At 40.5% G+C, this 17930-nt stretch overlaps 1 long non-coding RNA gene across 1 annotated transcript in view; it reads right to left on the bottom strand.

Moving 5' to 3' along the window:
- The window catches only part of LOC106017289 (uncharacterized), a 60954-nt gene extending 43344 nt beyond the window's left edge, over positions 1 to 17610 (bottom strand). Inside the window, exon 1 of the long non-coding RNA XR_011812291.1 lies at positions 17466 to 17610. This is a non-coding gene — a long non-coding RNA (uncharacterized lncRNA). The remainder of the gene's footprint in view (positions 1 to 17465) is intronic.
- Positions 17611 to 17930: the final 320 nt, after the last annotated feature.

The raw sequence follows: 17930 nt of genomic DNA, 5'->3' as shown, positions 1-17930 counted from the left end.
TATGCACACGCTCTTTGCCATTTTTGCGTTATTATTTTTTTCTTACAAGCTATTTATCAGCCCACTGTTGTGCTGATAGGCATTACAGAAACCTATGAAACACACTTCTAGTTTTGCTGTCTCCTTCTTGCTAGTGCTTTTCCCAAATCCCAATTTACCTTCTCCAGCTGCATCCCAGGTGCAGAACCCAAAATGACAGTTTATATGACTGTAATGGTTTTGGCTGGGATAAAGTTAGTTTTCTTTGTAGAGGCTCACACAATGCTGAGCTTTAGATTTTTGATGAAAGTAGTGGTGGTAACACACCAATGTTTTCAGCAGAACCAAGGACATACCTGCCTCTCATGCTGTCCTGCCAGCGAGGGGGCTGGGGGTGCACCAGCAGCTGGGAGGGGACACAGCTGGGACAGGTGGCCCAGGCTGGCTAAAGGGATGTCCCATAGCACGCAGTACCACTTTGAACAATAAAAGCTGGGGTAAACATGGAGAAGAAGGCAATGTTCAGAGTGATGGTGTATTTCTTCCCAGGAAACCATTAAGTGTGATGAGCTCTGCTTTCCTGGATGTGGCTGAGCACCTGCTGGCTGATGGGAAGTAGTGAATGAATTCCTTGGTTTGCTTTGCTGGCATGTGTGGCTTTTGGTTTACCTAGTATGCTCACTTTACCTTGACCCATGAGTTCTTGCACTTTTACCTTTCTGATTCTCTCCCCCATCCCACCTGGGCAAGCAGCTGGGAGGTGCTCAGCTTCCTGTCAGGTTAAACCACAACTACGAGGGACCCCTGAGATAATGATATGAGATAAGCACACCAAGAGGTGCTGCAGTTGCACTTCCCGCCATGCTGCTGCTGTGGCCCATCGGGCTGTCTGTGCCATGGTAAAAAATCCAGGTGCTCCACCTTGGCTGTGCTGAGACAAGCAGCAAACGGGAAAATGGAGAACTTAGCATGATCCCTAGACAAAACATTTCCATAGATTTTCTCCAGAAAGTCCACGGTTCCATAAACACTAGAAGATTCGTGAGCAGAATGGAACTGCTCCTTGCTGCCTAACTCCAGTGGAAGAGGTTTTGGTTGGGCAGGAAGGTCCAGTAAGGGCACGCTCAGCTGCACTTGCTATGAAAATGCTTCCAACGTATGCAGTCAGCTCACCAGTGCACCACTGTACTGCTGAAGTTTGCTTTTGCTGGGTAAAACTTCTAAAAATAACCTCTTCTTTAACATTAAGCTCAGAGCATAGGTATAGCTTTTGGCAATTTGTTCGTTGCGTTACAGCTGGAAGGAAAACTTTCCCACGATCTGTTCTTCTGATCCATGTTATACATAACACAACAGGAATAATATAATACTCTAAAACAACAGTGACAGGAAAACATCTAAGTTCTGCAGCTTTTTTTTTTCCTCTTATCTGAGCCTCTTCTGCTTAGATATTACACTTCACCTGGTACTACACAGAAGAACCTATCCAAGTTGGAATTGCTAATGGGCAAACAACAACTAATTGGAAATAACAACCTTTGCCTTTCCTCCAAACTCAGGATAAAATACTGTGTTTTGTTGTTGTTGTTGTTTTGTTTTTCAGATTAAAAATATATGTTTCATCTTTAAAAGGGGAATGAAGAATATGGTAGAGAGCTAGTGCTGAAAAGAGCAGGGCTTGATGTATGCCAGTGGTTTGTGTGTGTGAAAATATACATTGAGTTTGAGTGTATCTGTGAGTGTTTGCAGGTGAGAGAAAGCAAAAGAAACCAGCTTAGTTCTGAAAAGATGTGCTTGGTTTTCACCCCCGCCTCTGGGGCAAATTTCAGCAGCTGGAGGCTGGCTCCCAAGAAGGGGCACTCTGGGGCTCTTCCAGGCATTTGTGACATCTACTTGGCAGCTGCCTCCCTTCAGAAGAAACCATCTGTGACAGCCAAGGGAGAGGACATCTCCCAGGCAAAGTAAAAGCCCATTTTGCAGCACAGCTTCAAATGACAGCTGGGAGATTTTGAACTGGATGTGCTTGGTAAGGAACAAGAGCAAAGGAGGTGAGGGGGGCAAGCTGCTTCTCGAGGAGCTCTGCCCTTATCTGAACAAACGGCAGCTCTCCAAGGCTGCACAGTCTGAACTGATCATACCCAACTGAAGTCACCAATGATGGATGAATCTCTGTGGGTGGAGGTGGATGGGTTAAAGCTATCCTTCTTTATGTGAAGGGCAGCAAACACTTTTAGTCATTCATTTATCGCTACTATGATGAAATGAAACAGTGTGGATTATGAATCTAGTCCATTCTTGCAGCTCTACCATTGCCAGTGCCCATCCACTTCCACCCACTACAGACACTCGCTGCTTCCTGAAGCTGTTGCTCTGCAGCGTGTCAGCTGGATTGTACCAAGAAGGGTGACACACACAGAAGCAAGGCTGACGAAGGCAAGAAATGACGCCCACCTCCAGCTCACACAGCACAAAAGCCAGAAAGGAGCCTGTTTCTTTCCATAATTTCACCTAAGTTTAACTAAAGTTCAATTGCCTAGAGGGGAAATCTCCTGCTCTTTCATTCTCTAGTCCAATTATCCTAATAAATAAATTTGCTGGCACAGGTTCGTAAAAATAAATAGATAAAATTTTTTTGGTGAGTAGATAAAAAGACAGTCAAAGCAAGGAAAAAACAAGAGAGCTACAGAAGAGCAACACAAACATTATCAGGGAGAAACCGATCAAACAAGGTTCCCAAGGGATTTTAAAATGCCATGCTCTGCTTTGAATGCACACGTTTCACCAATAAAACCTTAACACACTTCTTTTTCACAGCATGAAGAAGCCAAAGGTCTAGTTAAATCTCTGCTCAAATAGGAATTTTAAAGATAAAGACCTACCCTATTAAATATCCACATAAATACACACAAATGCATGCACACACTGAATACTCTCCAGCCTTCCCAGAGTTTTCCTTTCATTTTAGGGTAACAAAACACTAATTGAAGACTTGACTTATAACTAGACTTTGATGAATTTTGGTTCCCTCACCACTGAAAATGTGACCTCAAGTCAGACAAATCTGTCTCTGCAAACAGCTTTTAGCATTTTATACGTAAAAAATGTTGAGCTTATTTGAACTGCTGTCTTTCACAATGCATTTTATTTAAAGATACTTTTAAGTTCTTGAAAAATCTTCTTTACAGATAAGGGAAGAAAAACTTTTTTTTGAGCTGAAATGAATTTTTTTTTTTACCTTTCTGTTTACCAAAAAAACATCACCACCAACAAACAAACTAAATGTTATATATATATATATATATATATATATATATATATTATTATTTTTTTTTTTTTTTTGCTTGGATTATTTAAGAATACAAAACCACCAGAAAATCAATACGAAATAGCTATTTTTATTTTATTATTGATATATGTCATCTTTAAGATCACTTCTGAACAAGACAGTAGGTATTTCTGCCTGCCATGTTTCCTTTCTGCCCTTTCTCTCTAGCTATTGCTTGCCCTCTCCTGTACGTAAATAATGAAACTAGCTTTTCCTGCTGTTCTGATGAATTAGCCCTCTGTCAAGTTGGGCAGTATCACATACAAGACAGTACCAGTTAGGACATTAATTACAGGTGTCAGGTCTGTTATTATCAGCAGTGTTTGCCGGTGTACTGCAATGCACAACATACAATTATCTTCAGAGAAAGAAAGTAAAGGCAAAACTGGAATTCTAGAACATCCAGGTTTCAGTGTAGTCAACAATAAAATTAAATTTTCCACTTTGGCAAATCATCCTAGCCCTGTCTCATCATCCTAGCTCTGTCTCTCTTGCTGAAAATGTTCTTGGTAGTGATGTCACAAGGTTCAGAGATGTCACAGAAATTGATGCTGTCACATCACCAAGGCAGGTATTTTGTGATATCACCAATGAAATGGGAAGGAAAAGGAGTGGGAAAAGATGGTAGAATGGCGGTTAAAACTCAAGCTAACTGGGATTTACTTTTGCTATTAAATACACTTTAACCCAAAGCACAATGCAGGAAATTTACCCATGGCTAACTCCGCACTCCTGGCTCTTCCCGGTACAGGACAGAGGGAAAGGCACAACTTTCTCTAGAACAGCTCCTGCTACCCCGGCTTTGGCCACCTGCCGCAAATCTCACCATTTTTCCTTGTTACTTCCTACTGTTTATTTTTGTTAGGCAACTCTTTTCAGTCTGAAGAAAAAAAAAAAAAAAAGAGGAAAAAGAAAAAGAAAAAAGGCAATCGTAACTTGCCTTGGCTCCTGATCTGCCAAGGCTGTGGGAACGAGCCAAGGAGGCTCATGAAGACTTTCTTGGTGAGAAAGTCCCCTCCTCCCCTTCCTCCTGGCATTTCCTCACAGAGAGAACTGCAGAGCTGAAGGCAGAGGGAGCCTTTGCTACAACAATTAATTTAGGGAGAGATTTTCCTGTTTTTCAAGGCTGTCAGGATAAACCAGCCACTGGGCTGTCCTAGTCTGGCAGACTGCAGGGTAACCCCTGGAGCCCACACACTCAGCTTGGCGCGGTGCGGTCATCTTCAAGCACTGTGAGGGCAAGGGATGCTTTGCAATAATGAGCTTTTACAGCATCTGGGTAGACAGCGAAATACTATGATCCCAGAGAAACTGTCAGTCCTGATGAAGTTACAACACATGCAAGTTTGGCACCGGTGTTGCTGAAGGTTCAGAGGCGTTAGCCCAAAGCTAAGCACAAGGAGAAGGCAGGAGGATGCTGCCTCCACCACTGGCAGGTCCAGTTGTGCCCACGGGAGGGGTAAGGGTTCTGGGCCAGGTTAGCTCCACTTAGAAACAGCTACGGGAACCACCACTGGTCCTCACCTTTACCCACAAGCTACATCTTTCAAGCAGATAAAACGCTCATCAGCAGGGAGGCAAAAAATACTTAATGCTCATTCTGGGTGAAACCACCAGCAAGGTACCACGCCATGCACCCCAACTACTGGGGCTTCAGCCCCCCGTGCACATCTGTCTCTCTGCATTTTTGTATTTGTTAAAGGTGTGAATAACCCAGCACACACACTGTCCTGATTCCTCCCAATTTTCAAGGCATTAAGCACTCATGTTGTTTTAAGTACACTTGAAAAGACACACATTATGTGGACATCGATGGCAAGCTACTGTGTCTATTTTAAAACTAGACTAAGTGCTTGGAACAATATTTTTTTTTTCCCCAGTAAAAATACCTGGTCAATTGATAATCTATGAGTTTGTCAAATGTAATACATTTATAGAAAGAAAAAGCCTATTAAAAAAAAAAAAATTTAAATGATACATACTAAAAATGAAATGGTATTTCCAACTATATGTTTATACTTTGGAGCTCAAAAATAACAAGAACAGCCAAAGCCTAAACAAATAGAAGAATTTGTTTTCAGGTGAGTGAAAAACTGTATTTGCTCCAGAATGATTTTTGATTAGTCTTTTGGTGGTAAAATTTATATTCTTCACTCATGTAGCATTCCCCCTCCCCAACCCCCCATTTTATCTCCTTCTCATTTTTCAAGTGAACCTGCAAATCAAAATAAGAAAAAAAAAATCAATTATCTATTTTTTTTCCCTGCTTCTCTAACAAGGATCAGTCTTATGTGACAAAATACGTGCACAGAATAACTGTAAATTTTGTCATATACCACACACACTTGGGTCAATTGAGTAACAGCTACATGCTCTCAAAAATCAATCTATATTTATCATGTAACCTAACCATTCTGAACAAAAAGTGAGACACATTTTTTTTTAAATGTGTTACAATCCAGGATGCGTGCACGTGTGTGTCAGTAGATGTGTGTGCGTGTGTGCCGGAAAACATTTTGACCACAAATGGGGCTGATTATCAATATAATTATGCTGCAATCACACCAGAGGAGAGTACTCAGTAAATCAAACCCAACTGTCCGCCCACTTGCAGTGAAGAGACTAAAACCTGTCAAATCAGGAAAGGAGGAACAGGTGGCCTCATTTGCAAAAAAAGGCTGCTCCTCGCACCACCGGGTGCCGTACATCAATACTCAGACGCATACACACATTTATTAAATACAGAATATCACTGCTTTGTGTGCAGCACATTAAATATGCTTGTGGTGCTCACAACAATATAAAATCTGACACACGGGTCTCTTAATGCGCCAAGAAAATAACCTGGGACTTACTAAGTACTGCCATAAGTTTTTGCCTTTTTAACTTTTCAAATTGCTCCTGACAGCAGTGGGCAGCCGGCTACGGCAGCACTGGCCTGGCTCAGCAGGACCATCAGTGGGTGGGTGCTCCTCTCTTCCCTCCAGGGAAACAACCCCCATTTCTGGGTGCTGCCTTCTAGTTAGGGCTTACACATACTCCATCTCAAAAAGCCCCACTGTCCCACCCAAGTGGTCACTGATCCTTTGCTGGACTTTGGAAAATCTGAATATAAAATTTCACTCCATTCTCTCTCCTGTGCTGATATGTTGGGTGGGGAGAAACACCTGACTTCTTTTAGCAGGGGTTTAAGGAGTAAAGCTAGAGGATGTATTTTTATACAGTTCTGTGGAAGGGTCTGGATGGGCACTGTGTGGTCTAATGACCGTTCATTATTTACTTGTGGTGGTAGCAGAGCCAGCATCCAAGGAAAGACTGAAACAGCCAGTGTCACAAGGCAGACAGAATAATAAAGCCCCAAACTGCTGAAAGCTACCATCAATTCAATCCTTATTGGAACTGGAAGGAAAAGGCATACAGGGCACATGCCCATCCAACCTATTTTGTCAGGAAGGAGATAGCCAGTGGCAACAGGTATAGGAAAACACTATCATGAATTGGGATGTAGGCAGCTGCGTTCATCTGCTCACACAAGACTGATCTCTAAGCTGTGGATATCGTAACGACCAAACTATGAATCTTCAAACTCAAGGTTAATTCACATTTTCTGTAATGGATGGGAAAAGCTGGAAATCCATCAAACCTACAAATAGGAAGAAAATGCCTCTGAAAGCAAATGTCTCGAGAAAGTACTAGGTATTAAATGAAATGCAGGTATGACAAATGCTGTGGGCTCTCAAGATTCAAGTATGCTCTCTTTCCAGGGTTATCCAAAGAAAAAGATGAAAATAGCTGAGATGTGTTAGAAGTGAGGTTATGGCAGCTGCCCTGTAACAGGAGCTTCTAAAAGGCTCCAGTCACAGCGATGCCTCTATCGCATAATAACTAAAGGGAGAAAACTTCAGCATTTAACAGTACAGAGCATACAGCCTGAGGTAGCCAGGAAGTGCAGTTATGAGCCCAAGTACTGAACAAGACAAATTTTTAAATGATCTTCGGAGTCATTAAGTCCTCATTTTCCTAGTGGCAGATGATCTCATCTTTCAATTCCTTTTACAAGCATAAAACAGCTCTATTTAGATGTTGATACTCAGGTTGTAACCCTAGAGATCTATAGAAATGTGACAAATCTGGTATGTATGCATATTTCTTATGTCCAAGGCTGAAAGAATACTTTTTATTCCAAGGTGGAAAACTCCAGGAGAAAAAACTATAAAAAGCCATAAAGACCTATGTGAAGGGGAAAGAAGACATTTGTCTTGACAATGATTTATTTTTAATTGTTTTGTGTGATTTCAATGGACATAAACTGATTAGGGAAAGAGATAATTTGCAAAGTACTCCTGGTTAGTAGCTGCATACACTTCACATTTTAATCTGTAAAATGCTTCTCATAATATCCCGTAATATCTTTCCCCTCTCAGTAATGTAGCGGGCAGTTGCCCACGTAAATCCCACACGAGATAGGTGACCCCTTTATGACACAGCACATACACCAGATGAGAGAGATCCTGCTTCACTCATAAAACCAATCATTCTCCCCTAATAGTCTACAATTTGCAGCTATCATAAAAACACCCTAACCATATTTAGTAGGCAGCGGCACAATTCAGAGCTTGAAGGTTGAAGACCTGCACACATCCATCCCTGTAGCCAGACTGCTAACAGAAGTCAGTAATTCACAGCAAACTACCACCAAATGGCACTGAAAAATAAGAAGCCCTAGCGCGAGAGCAGGGGCCTCCTGGATCTTGCAGAGTTATGTGCCACCAGTCTGTGCAGCACTGGGGGATGTCGATAAACTCTGCAGACAATACCCAGGGGTATCAGTAGGAGCATTTTCTTTCTGCAATAGCCGGTGAGGTCTGTAATGCAGAATATAACTTTTCAGCCAACTCAACATCTCACCACCTTCTTCTCCAAGGCAAGCCATACCGATGACATCTTCCTTATCGTCGATAAAAATGATGTACAGCAGATTGCGGAGTTATTCAACAAACAATTTCCAAAGATCACCTTTACTACAGCATATAAAACAGATCTAGGACTCCCCTTCCAGGATGTCAGAATTTTATGAAGCATCAACACTACGCTTGCAGCTACCTGGTATGAAAAGAATGGCGCTTTGGGTAGATATACAGTGTTTTGCTTGCCTCAGCACATTCCCATGACCGCACAAGAAGGTTGCCTTGATGGGGCTTGTGATTAAAAGCACCATGGAGGTGATGCAAGGCATGGAAAATCATTTGCAAAAAAATCACCTGGAAAGAGCTGAGTAGATATTGCTTCCTACCTGCCCAAGCCTAAAGACCACCCTCAATGTGAATGGCCTGACCAAGCACCACAAATGCAGATAAGCTCTACTATTGATGTGCCTTTTTCCTAATTAATGTTGTCGAAACTGAAAAGATGGCCCTAGGAATTGATTATGCAAATCCCCCAAATGGGTAGAAGTTTTTGCCAACAAGACTGAGCATCACAGAATGATTATTTCTGCCATCAGTCAAAGCACTTAAGACGGTGGCTTGCCATGATCCCAGCAGCAGCGAGGGCAAGCTTGAAGCTAAGCACATGCTTAGAGCTAAGCCCAGGCTGTTAAAAGCATTTTTCTGAATCAAGGACTGAATCTCTTCACATGGATGCAGTGTTTATTTCTAATTGTAGAGATTAGTCACGAAGAGTCAAAAGACATACCCAAAACACATTCGTTACCCTGCTGCTCTGAAGAGGAACTATTTTTCCCATCATAGCATCACACACCCATCCTCGATTTTCCTATCAGCACCTCCCCTCCCATAGCTATGTTTTCAAATCCAGGGACATCATCATTATTCAGGAATAGGCCCTTGAGCAAAGATGAAATGAAAGCAAAATTACCAACACAGCACTGACCAAGCACACTAAATCCTACTCTACCTGGAAGAAACAACTGCCTTTGGGTGATTTCTATAACCTGCAATTTACATCTTATTTGGAAATGGTAAATACAAGAAAGTTAACACAAAGGAATCAACACTGGATTAAAAAATAGGGTGCCATAACAGTTACCTTCTGCATTTTAGAGTGCAGGTAGTAGGATATACTGCATGGAAAAAAAGGTAAATGGATTTGCATTTAAGTTTCATCACTTTTAAGGTCACCAGTATCCAAGCCTCCCTTTAAAAGAGCCCTTGTGGACAATAAACTCTTTTAGAAAGTACACAGCAAAGAAGCAGCGTCTAATAAACAGACATAAAATTAGACTGCTGTAATGTTTCAGCTGTTCGCTTCCTTTGATGCAGGCAGCTGGCAGCAAGACATTTGAAAAGACAGAAGAACAAGTAACTTCTAATAGATAAATATATATTTTTTCCATCATATATATATTTTAAACACTTATAAATTCACTCACACACACACATGTACTAAGAGGATAAATTTACAGGGCAAACACAAGTGAACAGTCACCAATGTAGACACTGATCTACCATTAAGCATTTAAAATAATTACAGGTTTTTAACCATGGAAACAAGAATTTTACAAGAATATTTTTGGTATCTTTTCCTTCAGAGCAAAAATTTCTCAGCCGTTTATATCTGAGCGAAATCAGAATTTCGCTACTGGAAAATCAGGAGTGCTGTTATTTTACAAAACTGAGTGACAAATCCAGGGGCACGAAGGATCAGGAGCCCTTCTGAGACTTTGAAGACCACCACCAGCAGGACTTCAAAGCCCACCCTCCACACATGGGTGCCCTCCGCCTCTCACAGTGCAAGAACAAGGCTGTCAGCTTTTGCTCTGCAAAGCTGGGGCAAGGGATTTCTGCTGCAGCTTTGCAACAAAACGGCATCCTCAGATTAACCCCCCCACCAAAATGTCCCTAGAAAGCGAGTTCTGCTACACCTCAGTACGTGATATGACTTTGTATTTCGGTGTCAATTCACTGTATGGCAACTCTGTTTTCTTTTAGTACCTTTATCCTTGAAAATGGTAGCTTTTGCCCTTACTGTTTCCACATGAGGCCCTGGCCAGGCATTCTTCTTCACAGACTGACAAGATCTGCTCCCAGGGGAGCTGTGGCAGCTGCCCCCTCCCTTATGCAGTTCTTATGCAGAATTGTGCTTCCAGGTACAAGTCCCCATGAAACTTCCTTCAAAGGGAAAAAATGGTATGGACAGCTCTACACAATGAATTTCTCAGTAAGATACACAGGAATCGAAGGATATTAATTTTCCGGGAAAGACAATTTCCCATTGCAAGCATTTCATTCTGCAAATTAAACTGACCTGTCTTTATACAACAGTGATCAACTAGTGAACCTCTGAAGAATAAAAAAAGCCTACCAAAACAAACAAAAATAAATAAAACTACTAAAAATCATTAATTTACTTGCTTCAAAAACCAGTAGGTACCATGAGAAGCCAAGATTCCTGCTTTATGCAGTAGGTCTCTGGCCTTGCTTTTCTGCTGCCCCAACCCAGTACTAGGGACCTGGACCACCCTGGGTTGCAGTTCAAATGTGGCCATGCAGCATGGGATGGGTGGCTTTCAGGGCAGTCCCCAGCTGTCTGTCTCCTCCAAGCTTTCCTGAAGAAGCAGGAAAAACTGTTCATTACTCAGCTCTGATATGCTGTAATTTCCTTCTGGATTTTATGTATTTGTTTTCATAAATGCAACCTGCCTTGCATGTCAGGCAGAAAAGTCACTATGTTATCAGGCACCATGTGTCAGATCTTATACCACATCTGAGTGCAAGCCCACCTCAGACAGACTGAAACAAATGATCTTTTCTAGAAGAAAAACACATTTGGCCTGAATGCACAGTCAAATAGCTTTGTGGTTCTTTTTGCACCTGGACATATAAAATATGAAAATACCCTACATTTCCATGGATTGCCCCCTCTGAAACACTGCAGACATTTTCATCAGATGCATGCCATAAAGGTACAAGTCCTTGAGATGTTTCCTCATTTACAGGATCTATCATCTCTCCTTTTTGCACTTGCATGATGAAAATAAAAATAAATCAGAGATATATTTTTTCCTCTGCCAAGACCGGTTTAGGATGCACAGGTGTGTAGTCAGAAGGAGGGGAAGACACGAATCAAAGTATGCACCACAGCTCCACCAGGCAGGAGCAGCTTTGGTGCTTTGATTAGCGGGCCCAGCCCCAACACCTCCCCATCTTGTGGGGCTGCTCAGAGCCCACAAAGGACCTCAGAGGCTTTAAGCAATGGTGCTTATTAAATTGGCTGATCCTGATTACCAGTGGTATAAGACGATATTGAAATTCCATTTTGAATTTCCTGGTTCTGAGACACAATGTGCTTTAACGGTAAGGCAAGCCCGAGGCATGAACTGAATACACATGAGCACACAATATCTGCAACAGTTATCAATAAGAATCATAACTATGAAAACAAAACACAAAAAACAAACAAACAAACAAACAAACAAAAAAAAACAAGACGAAAACAAGTGCATAGCTTCTTATCTTTTTCCATTTGAAAAACATTCTTCTTACAGCGCCTAATACCTTACAGCCTTGTGTTAATGTGAACTATGGCTCAGGTGAATGAAACGCTAAGGGACATGTTGCCCAGAGGATGTCAATGCCTCTGTGGATTTGGATGATGATCTGAGAAACCAGACAGCTCCATGGCAGGTGGGAGAGGGCTGCCCATGCCCAACCCATGAATAGATTTTAGGACATTTCATATAGATCTGGGAGTCAGCCTAGACACCAGGTTCTCTTTTGCTCACATTGAAAAGGTTCAAAAGAGCATTGCTGCTTCCTACAAGGCACCAGTACTGCTCTGTATGTTCCTTGGGTGCAGCTGTAATTATTACTGTGTCCTTAGTCACATTATGCAGATACCCTGAGAGAGAAGGATGGAAAGAAAACAGACAGAAGAACTGAGGAGTAAAGGGTAATGCTTTCAAGTGGTTACAACTTCACTCCGTGACTGAAATTCCTGGAATTCTCTGTTGTTTCTTATCAAAGGGCTTAAAAAGAAAATTCTTCTTTTAATAAAAATAAATGAAGAAAAATTGATCTCTCATTTCCAAGAGATACAATGGAGATCACCTTGTAGTCTGGCAGCAGAATTGATATGATTTGCATTACCAAGGATGACTAAATGGAGTGTTAAATTATCTCAAAAAAAAAAAAAAGGGGGGGGGGGGAAGAGGGGGAGGGAAGAGATGTAAATTGATATTCACGACATCAACAAGGTTAGAAAAGAAAAAAAGATAGTGAGTCCTTACATGTATTCATGTACTATACAAGCATTAATCTTACATTCCATGGGCACTACACTACTCAAAACGGCATCTTCTGCATGATACCTCTAGGAAAAGGTTCACAATTACATATACTAGTGCTGAAATGCGGTGCTGCAGCAATCAGTCTTGTCTATAAAAACATTAATTATTTCTGATAAATTCATTCTTTGGGTGCATTCTGAACACACAAAGAAAGTTTAGCAAGCTGTGAATTTGATTTCAGAATAAATATGTTGCACTATGAAGTTTCTGGCATGGAAGGGTTATGGGAGGAGATAGGGTACTGGCTCTGGCACATGTGCACTGGAATCTCTCCAAAAATATTTGAGAAATATCTAAACCATTTAATTATTTTAAAATGTTTTACTGGCAGTTCATTTAGATTCCACCATCATCCATATGTTTTTCTATACATATATGTATAGAAAATTACGTGTATATATGTAAAATGGAATATTGCAGGAGTACACAGTGAAGCTCTGCTTTGACGGCACCACACAGGATATTTCCTTTACAGAGTATTTGCAGCTGCATGAGCATATTTTGCCCCCACACATTTAGTATTAGCTTAGGTTTGCCCTGGGCTAGTGTTGTCCCATAACTGGTAGTCAGCTCAGAACATGGGCAACAGACCCACGGACCAAAAGTTTCTGCTGCATGCCCCAAGGGTCTTGCCACTGCTTGGAAACACAGTAGAGATCACACTTTAAAAAACATAAGATGAGTTTAATTGAGAAAAAGGGACTATAACCTCTGCTTAGTGTTGCCCAACCTTTTCTATCAGCTTTAGGGACTTTATTCCAAGTCTTGTAACAATTGAAGTGTTTTTATTTTATTTAATTTTTATTAATTAAGTCTTTGCTCTTGGAGTCATGGGATTATAGGTTAAAATTCAGGAAATTTAGGATTTTATGACTGCATAGGAATACAAGGTTTGTACTTGTTCAGAGAAAACTGCTTAGAATTATATTAATGATATAATGTTAGAAGTTATAATTTCTCCAGTCTTCTCTGACCCAGATGCAGTGTGGATTTCACCTGGAGCAATAAAAATCCCTCCCCTCCCAAGCACCAAAAAACAGTTCATATGCCAAGTATCTCCAGAGTCTGAGGTCTGTCCCTACTCGCTTCTTTCATGGTTTATGAATGATTTTTCCTTAGTGACAATTTTCATGTTTTCCTGTTGGTCCTCCATTTTTTCAGCTCTCTGGCAATGGTATAGATCTGACAATAATCAAGATATTTTCCTCTCCAGTGCCCAATATTGAATGAAAAAGGAAAGCATGTTACAATTATGGAAAAAAATATTAATGTTTGGTGAATATCACAAAGAAATGAAAAACATTGTTGAACACTTTCCTATTAGGTAAATAACATTGCCTACTTCTTTTCATTCATTTCTGAAAAGAGAAGTTGCAAAGAAATGTTTATTTTAGAGTGGAATCAAAAATTCTTGGAGTGCTTGAAGGTGGCAACACTGAATTGTTTACTCTGCCTCCCTCTTCATTCCCAGACTTACTGTATCTCTACAGAAATACAGCAAGCCTATTAAATCTACTGCTCACCTCACTGCCAAGGAATTTATTTATAAGAGTTGATTGAAAAATGTTTTCTATAATTCAGAATATCAGTGAAAAGATTTATTTCCCCTCTTTATCCTCCAATATTTTTGTATAGCTGTTAATTATTCTATTTTATGTAGATGCTACCTTTAGGTTTGCAGATACACATTTATGAATAAAATATTTCACAGGCGAGATCATAGATTAGGGCTAACAAATGCAGTAGTTATTTTTTCATTTGTAGTAACACAGTGACCTTTTTTGCATTGCAAATTTCACCGTATTTGGGTTGGGGTGAGGATATGAAATATGTAACATCAAATAAGGATATATAATATACTGGAAGTAGGTATCGGAGGAACAAGGCATCTAGAATTCCCCTTGACTTAGATTTAAATATTTTCAATGTCTTAGCATCATACCACCCTAGTTTAGCTCCTAATGAAACTCAGGAAATTACCCTCTGATGTCCTCAAATAACCTTTATATGATGGGTTTGATGGAAGCAACATCTGACATAGCTTTATACCATTTATCATATGTCAGGAAGAGCATCATTTACTCCAGAGCCCTTTCATACCGGTAGGCATTAATGACAATCAGCCCAGAAAAGTTTTCAGCAGTGCAGTGTGGTTTGCAGGGAAATGTAAAATGCCATATTTAACAACGTGTCCATTAGCAGACCCCCAGATGAAAGCTAAATTAAACACCTGCATTCAGATCCTCCTAAACAGCATTTCCTGCTGTACTGACAAATAACACCTAGTTATTTTCCATGAGGGATGATATCTCTTTAGAGGAAATCTGTTGGAGAGAAATCAGTCCCAAAATCTCAAACACATGAGGATGTCTCTGCACATTCTTGTCCTCAAACACCTCCACTTCACAAAAAGAAACTGAGCCTGCCTTTTGTCTCTATTATGGCAGAGTAACAGTAGTGATTTAGAAAAGAGTAAACACTCAGAAAGATATAAGAAAGTGAAGTTATTCCTTTGTTTCTGAGGAAGAAAAATCTTTGTCATGTCTCAAACAAAACACATTTTAATGTCTGGTCCCAAATATATTTACAATCAATTTCTATAGAATAATTGAGAACAGTCCACTTAGGCACCTCTATATTATCTCATGTACTGTGTTCACAGTATTTTAAACCTACCATTTTTTTATTTTTTATTTTTTTTAAGAATAGTTCTCAGCTGACCTTCATCCTGAGAAAGGACTTTGAATTTCAACCTTTATTTCACCTAGTTGCTTTTCACTCCAGTTTTTATGCTGCCCCCCACCCTCAGCCTTCCTGATCTGTGTTTAATTCAAATTTTTGGTGCTACCCACAGATAACTGATGCTTAGGCAATTATCTAGCCAAACATCCGTGCAGCCAACACGTAGTCAATTATTTTAACATTGTCTTCTAAATGAATCACTCTAATCATTCTGCCTACCTACCTCTGAAGCCAAATTAACTTGTCAACATCTTTTGTATCTTAAGGTTCAATTTTAGAAAGGTCTCAGCAATGGCCCAAATCTACTCCCATTGAAATCAATGGCAAAGCTCCCAGGATCCTCACTGGAAGCACGCTTTGGCAAGTACAGCATGTTTATGAAAATTCCAGCCTTCAGGACAAAGTGTCCTAAATATTTTAATGGTGGCCTCTTTCGTGGCTTTAGAGAATTCACTACCTGTGACGGGACTTGATGCACCTGCACAAACAGCACTAAACAGGGCTGGCTTTTCTGTGCTCCCTCTCTGCATGGCAATATCATACTTTCTGTGATTGCCTGAGGCCATTTCTCCTTTCTAAGTCCCCTTTTCCACCACACTGTTTATTTACTTCTCAGATTATTTATTTATTTAATATTTATCCTCCCCCATTTCCATTTACCATTTATTCTATTTTCCACAGTGATTCAAACCTTCATGATTTAGCAAAACCTTGCATTAATCTGCTGTTTACCCCATCTTCCAGTTCATTAAATAGAACAAGGCTTAACACCAATCCCTGAAGTACTTCTAATGAATCTCCCTCTCCAAAACTGATACACCACTGTTTGTCCTTCAGCCAGCACGGACTCCATGTGATCATGCTTGCAGCCAGCTTCCTTTGCTCATCTTTTCCAAGTAGGATTTGAGAGGCTCTGGAGTCAGCCTGTTATAAAATGTAGATGGATTGTAAGTACTGCTTTTCCTCTAATGACCAGTTTTGTAATTTTAATAAAGAGTCAATCAAGCTAACAATGGTTTGGCAAACCTCCTCTCTGAGGGATCCAGATTTCAACCTTGGGTGCACAAGCCTGGAAGAACAGATCTACACACAGAAAACTACACACAGAAAGCAAAGTGTTCATATCAGCCACCTATTACCTTTCTTTAAATATTTTTCAGCAACAAAATCAGGATTTTGTTGACTTAGGATACCCAAATGAACGTGTTGTGCTATTTACTAAGACCAAGAAAGGAGATCTTGCCCAATGATAATCTTAAGAAATTACTCAAAAGCCTAAATTAAATACAGGAAATACTTATCCCACTATATTATTTATGTGCACCTGCTCAGCAGTGTCCTCACTACCTCTGATGGGGCCACTATGGGGAAACACAGCCTGAGTTAGCCCCATACCTTCCACATTGGCCATCTCTATCATGGAGGACAGCAACAGTGCTTGACTCTGCCCCTGACCTTGACTCCATATCTAGGAGCTGCATCTTGTGCTTCTCCACAAACTGTTTGCTGTAGTTAAAGCTCTGGAAGATCCATCTCTCATCCAGCACCAGCAATTTGCTCCTTCAGCATGGCTTCCCAATTTTTCTGATAAACTCCTTAGAGTACCTTTCGTAATCTGTGGTCAACTGCATTTGTCAACCAGCAGATACTTGATCTGAGAAATTCCTCTCCTACACTTGAGAGCACAGTAACCCGTTTCCATTTTCTCCAGAGCAGCTCCATGAATATTTCATCCTCACACTGCTGTAAATACCAGGAAACCTATGGGGCTGTACTGCAAAATGCAGCTGACAAAATTTAAATCAATGTGTTGAACAAGACAGAAGTAGCTTGCTTTCAAAGAGCTGAAACAGCCAGAAAACAAAGAATAGAAATACCACATTGATTAAAAATAAATAATTTTTTCATCTTTTTTTCATCTTCATTATATGTAATCCAAACACTGTAATCATCCACTTAATTTCTTTAAAAAAAACACCACCCTTCCCACCACACACAGAGAAAATGCAGGCGATTTATTCTTTAACGTATTTTTCCTGAACTGACCATGACCTCACTAGGTGTATATTTCTCTCTATTTGACATTATCACAGAGTGAAAGATTAGTTTTACCTTGCACGTAAGACTTAAGAAGAGTAAGTCATTGATCTTGGTTTTCATTTCTGCCACAAAAGGAACGCACAGGCATTTTTTCTTCCACAAATACGGATTTGGGTAAAAGCCAGCCGTACTTCCTTGGTAATATACACCACCAGTTTGTGTGACTGGCAACTGATGCTCCTGCCTATGAAACAGGAGAGCAGTGGCATTTGTCATGACATGTCTTTGACATTTTCCACAGCAAGGGGCAGATAATATCAAACTCTTACTCATACATTCAACTTCCTGGGGAGAAACAGGCTTCAAAAAATAAACACAAGAAAAAATAGACTGTTCAACACTTGTCCTAAATGCTGCAAGGAAAAGAAGTGTGTATAAATGTACCACACTGCAGGAACAGAGTTTATCTTTGATTTGCCCTCGTCAGCTCCTGTCCATACAATGACACACCATCCTCTGCTAGGGCAAGACTTGGCC

Source organism: Anas platyrhynchos, chromosome 12 (genome assembly GCF_047663525.1).
Source record: "Anas platyrhynchos isolate ZD024472 breed Pekin duck chromosome 12, IASCAAS_PekinDuck_T2T, whole genome shotgun sequence".
Taxonomy (NCBI): Eukaryota; Metazoa; Chordata; class Aves; order Anseriformes; family Anatidae; genus Anas; species Anas platyrhynchos.
The sequence above is the reverse complement of the archived record's forward strand: the minus strand, read 5'-3'. Positions and strand labels throughout refer to the sequence as shown.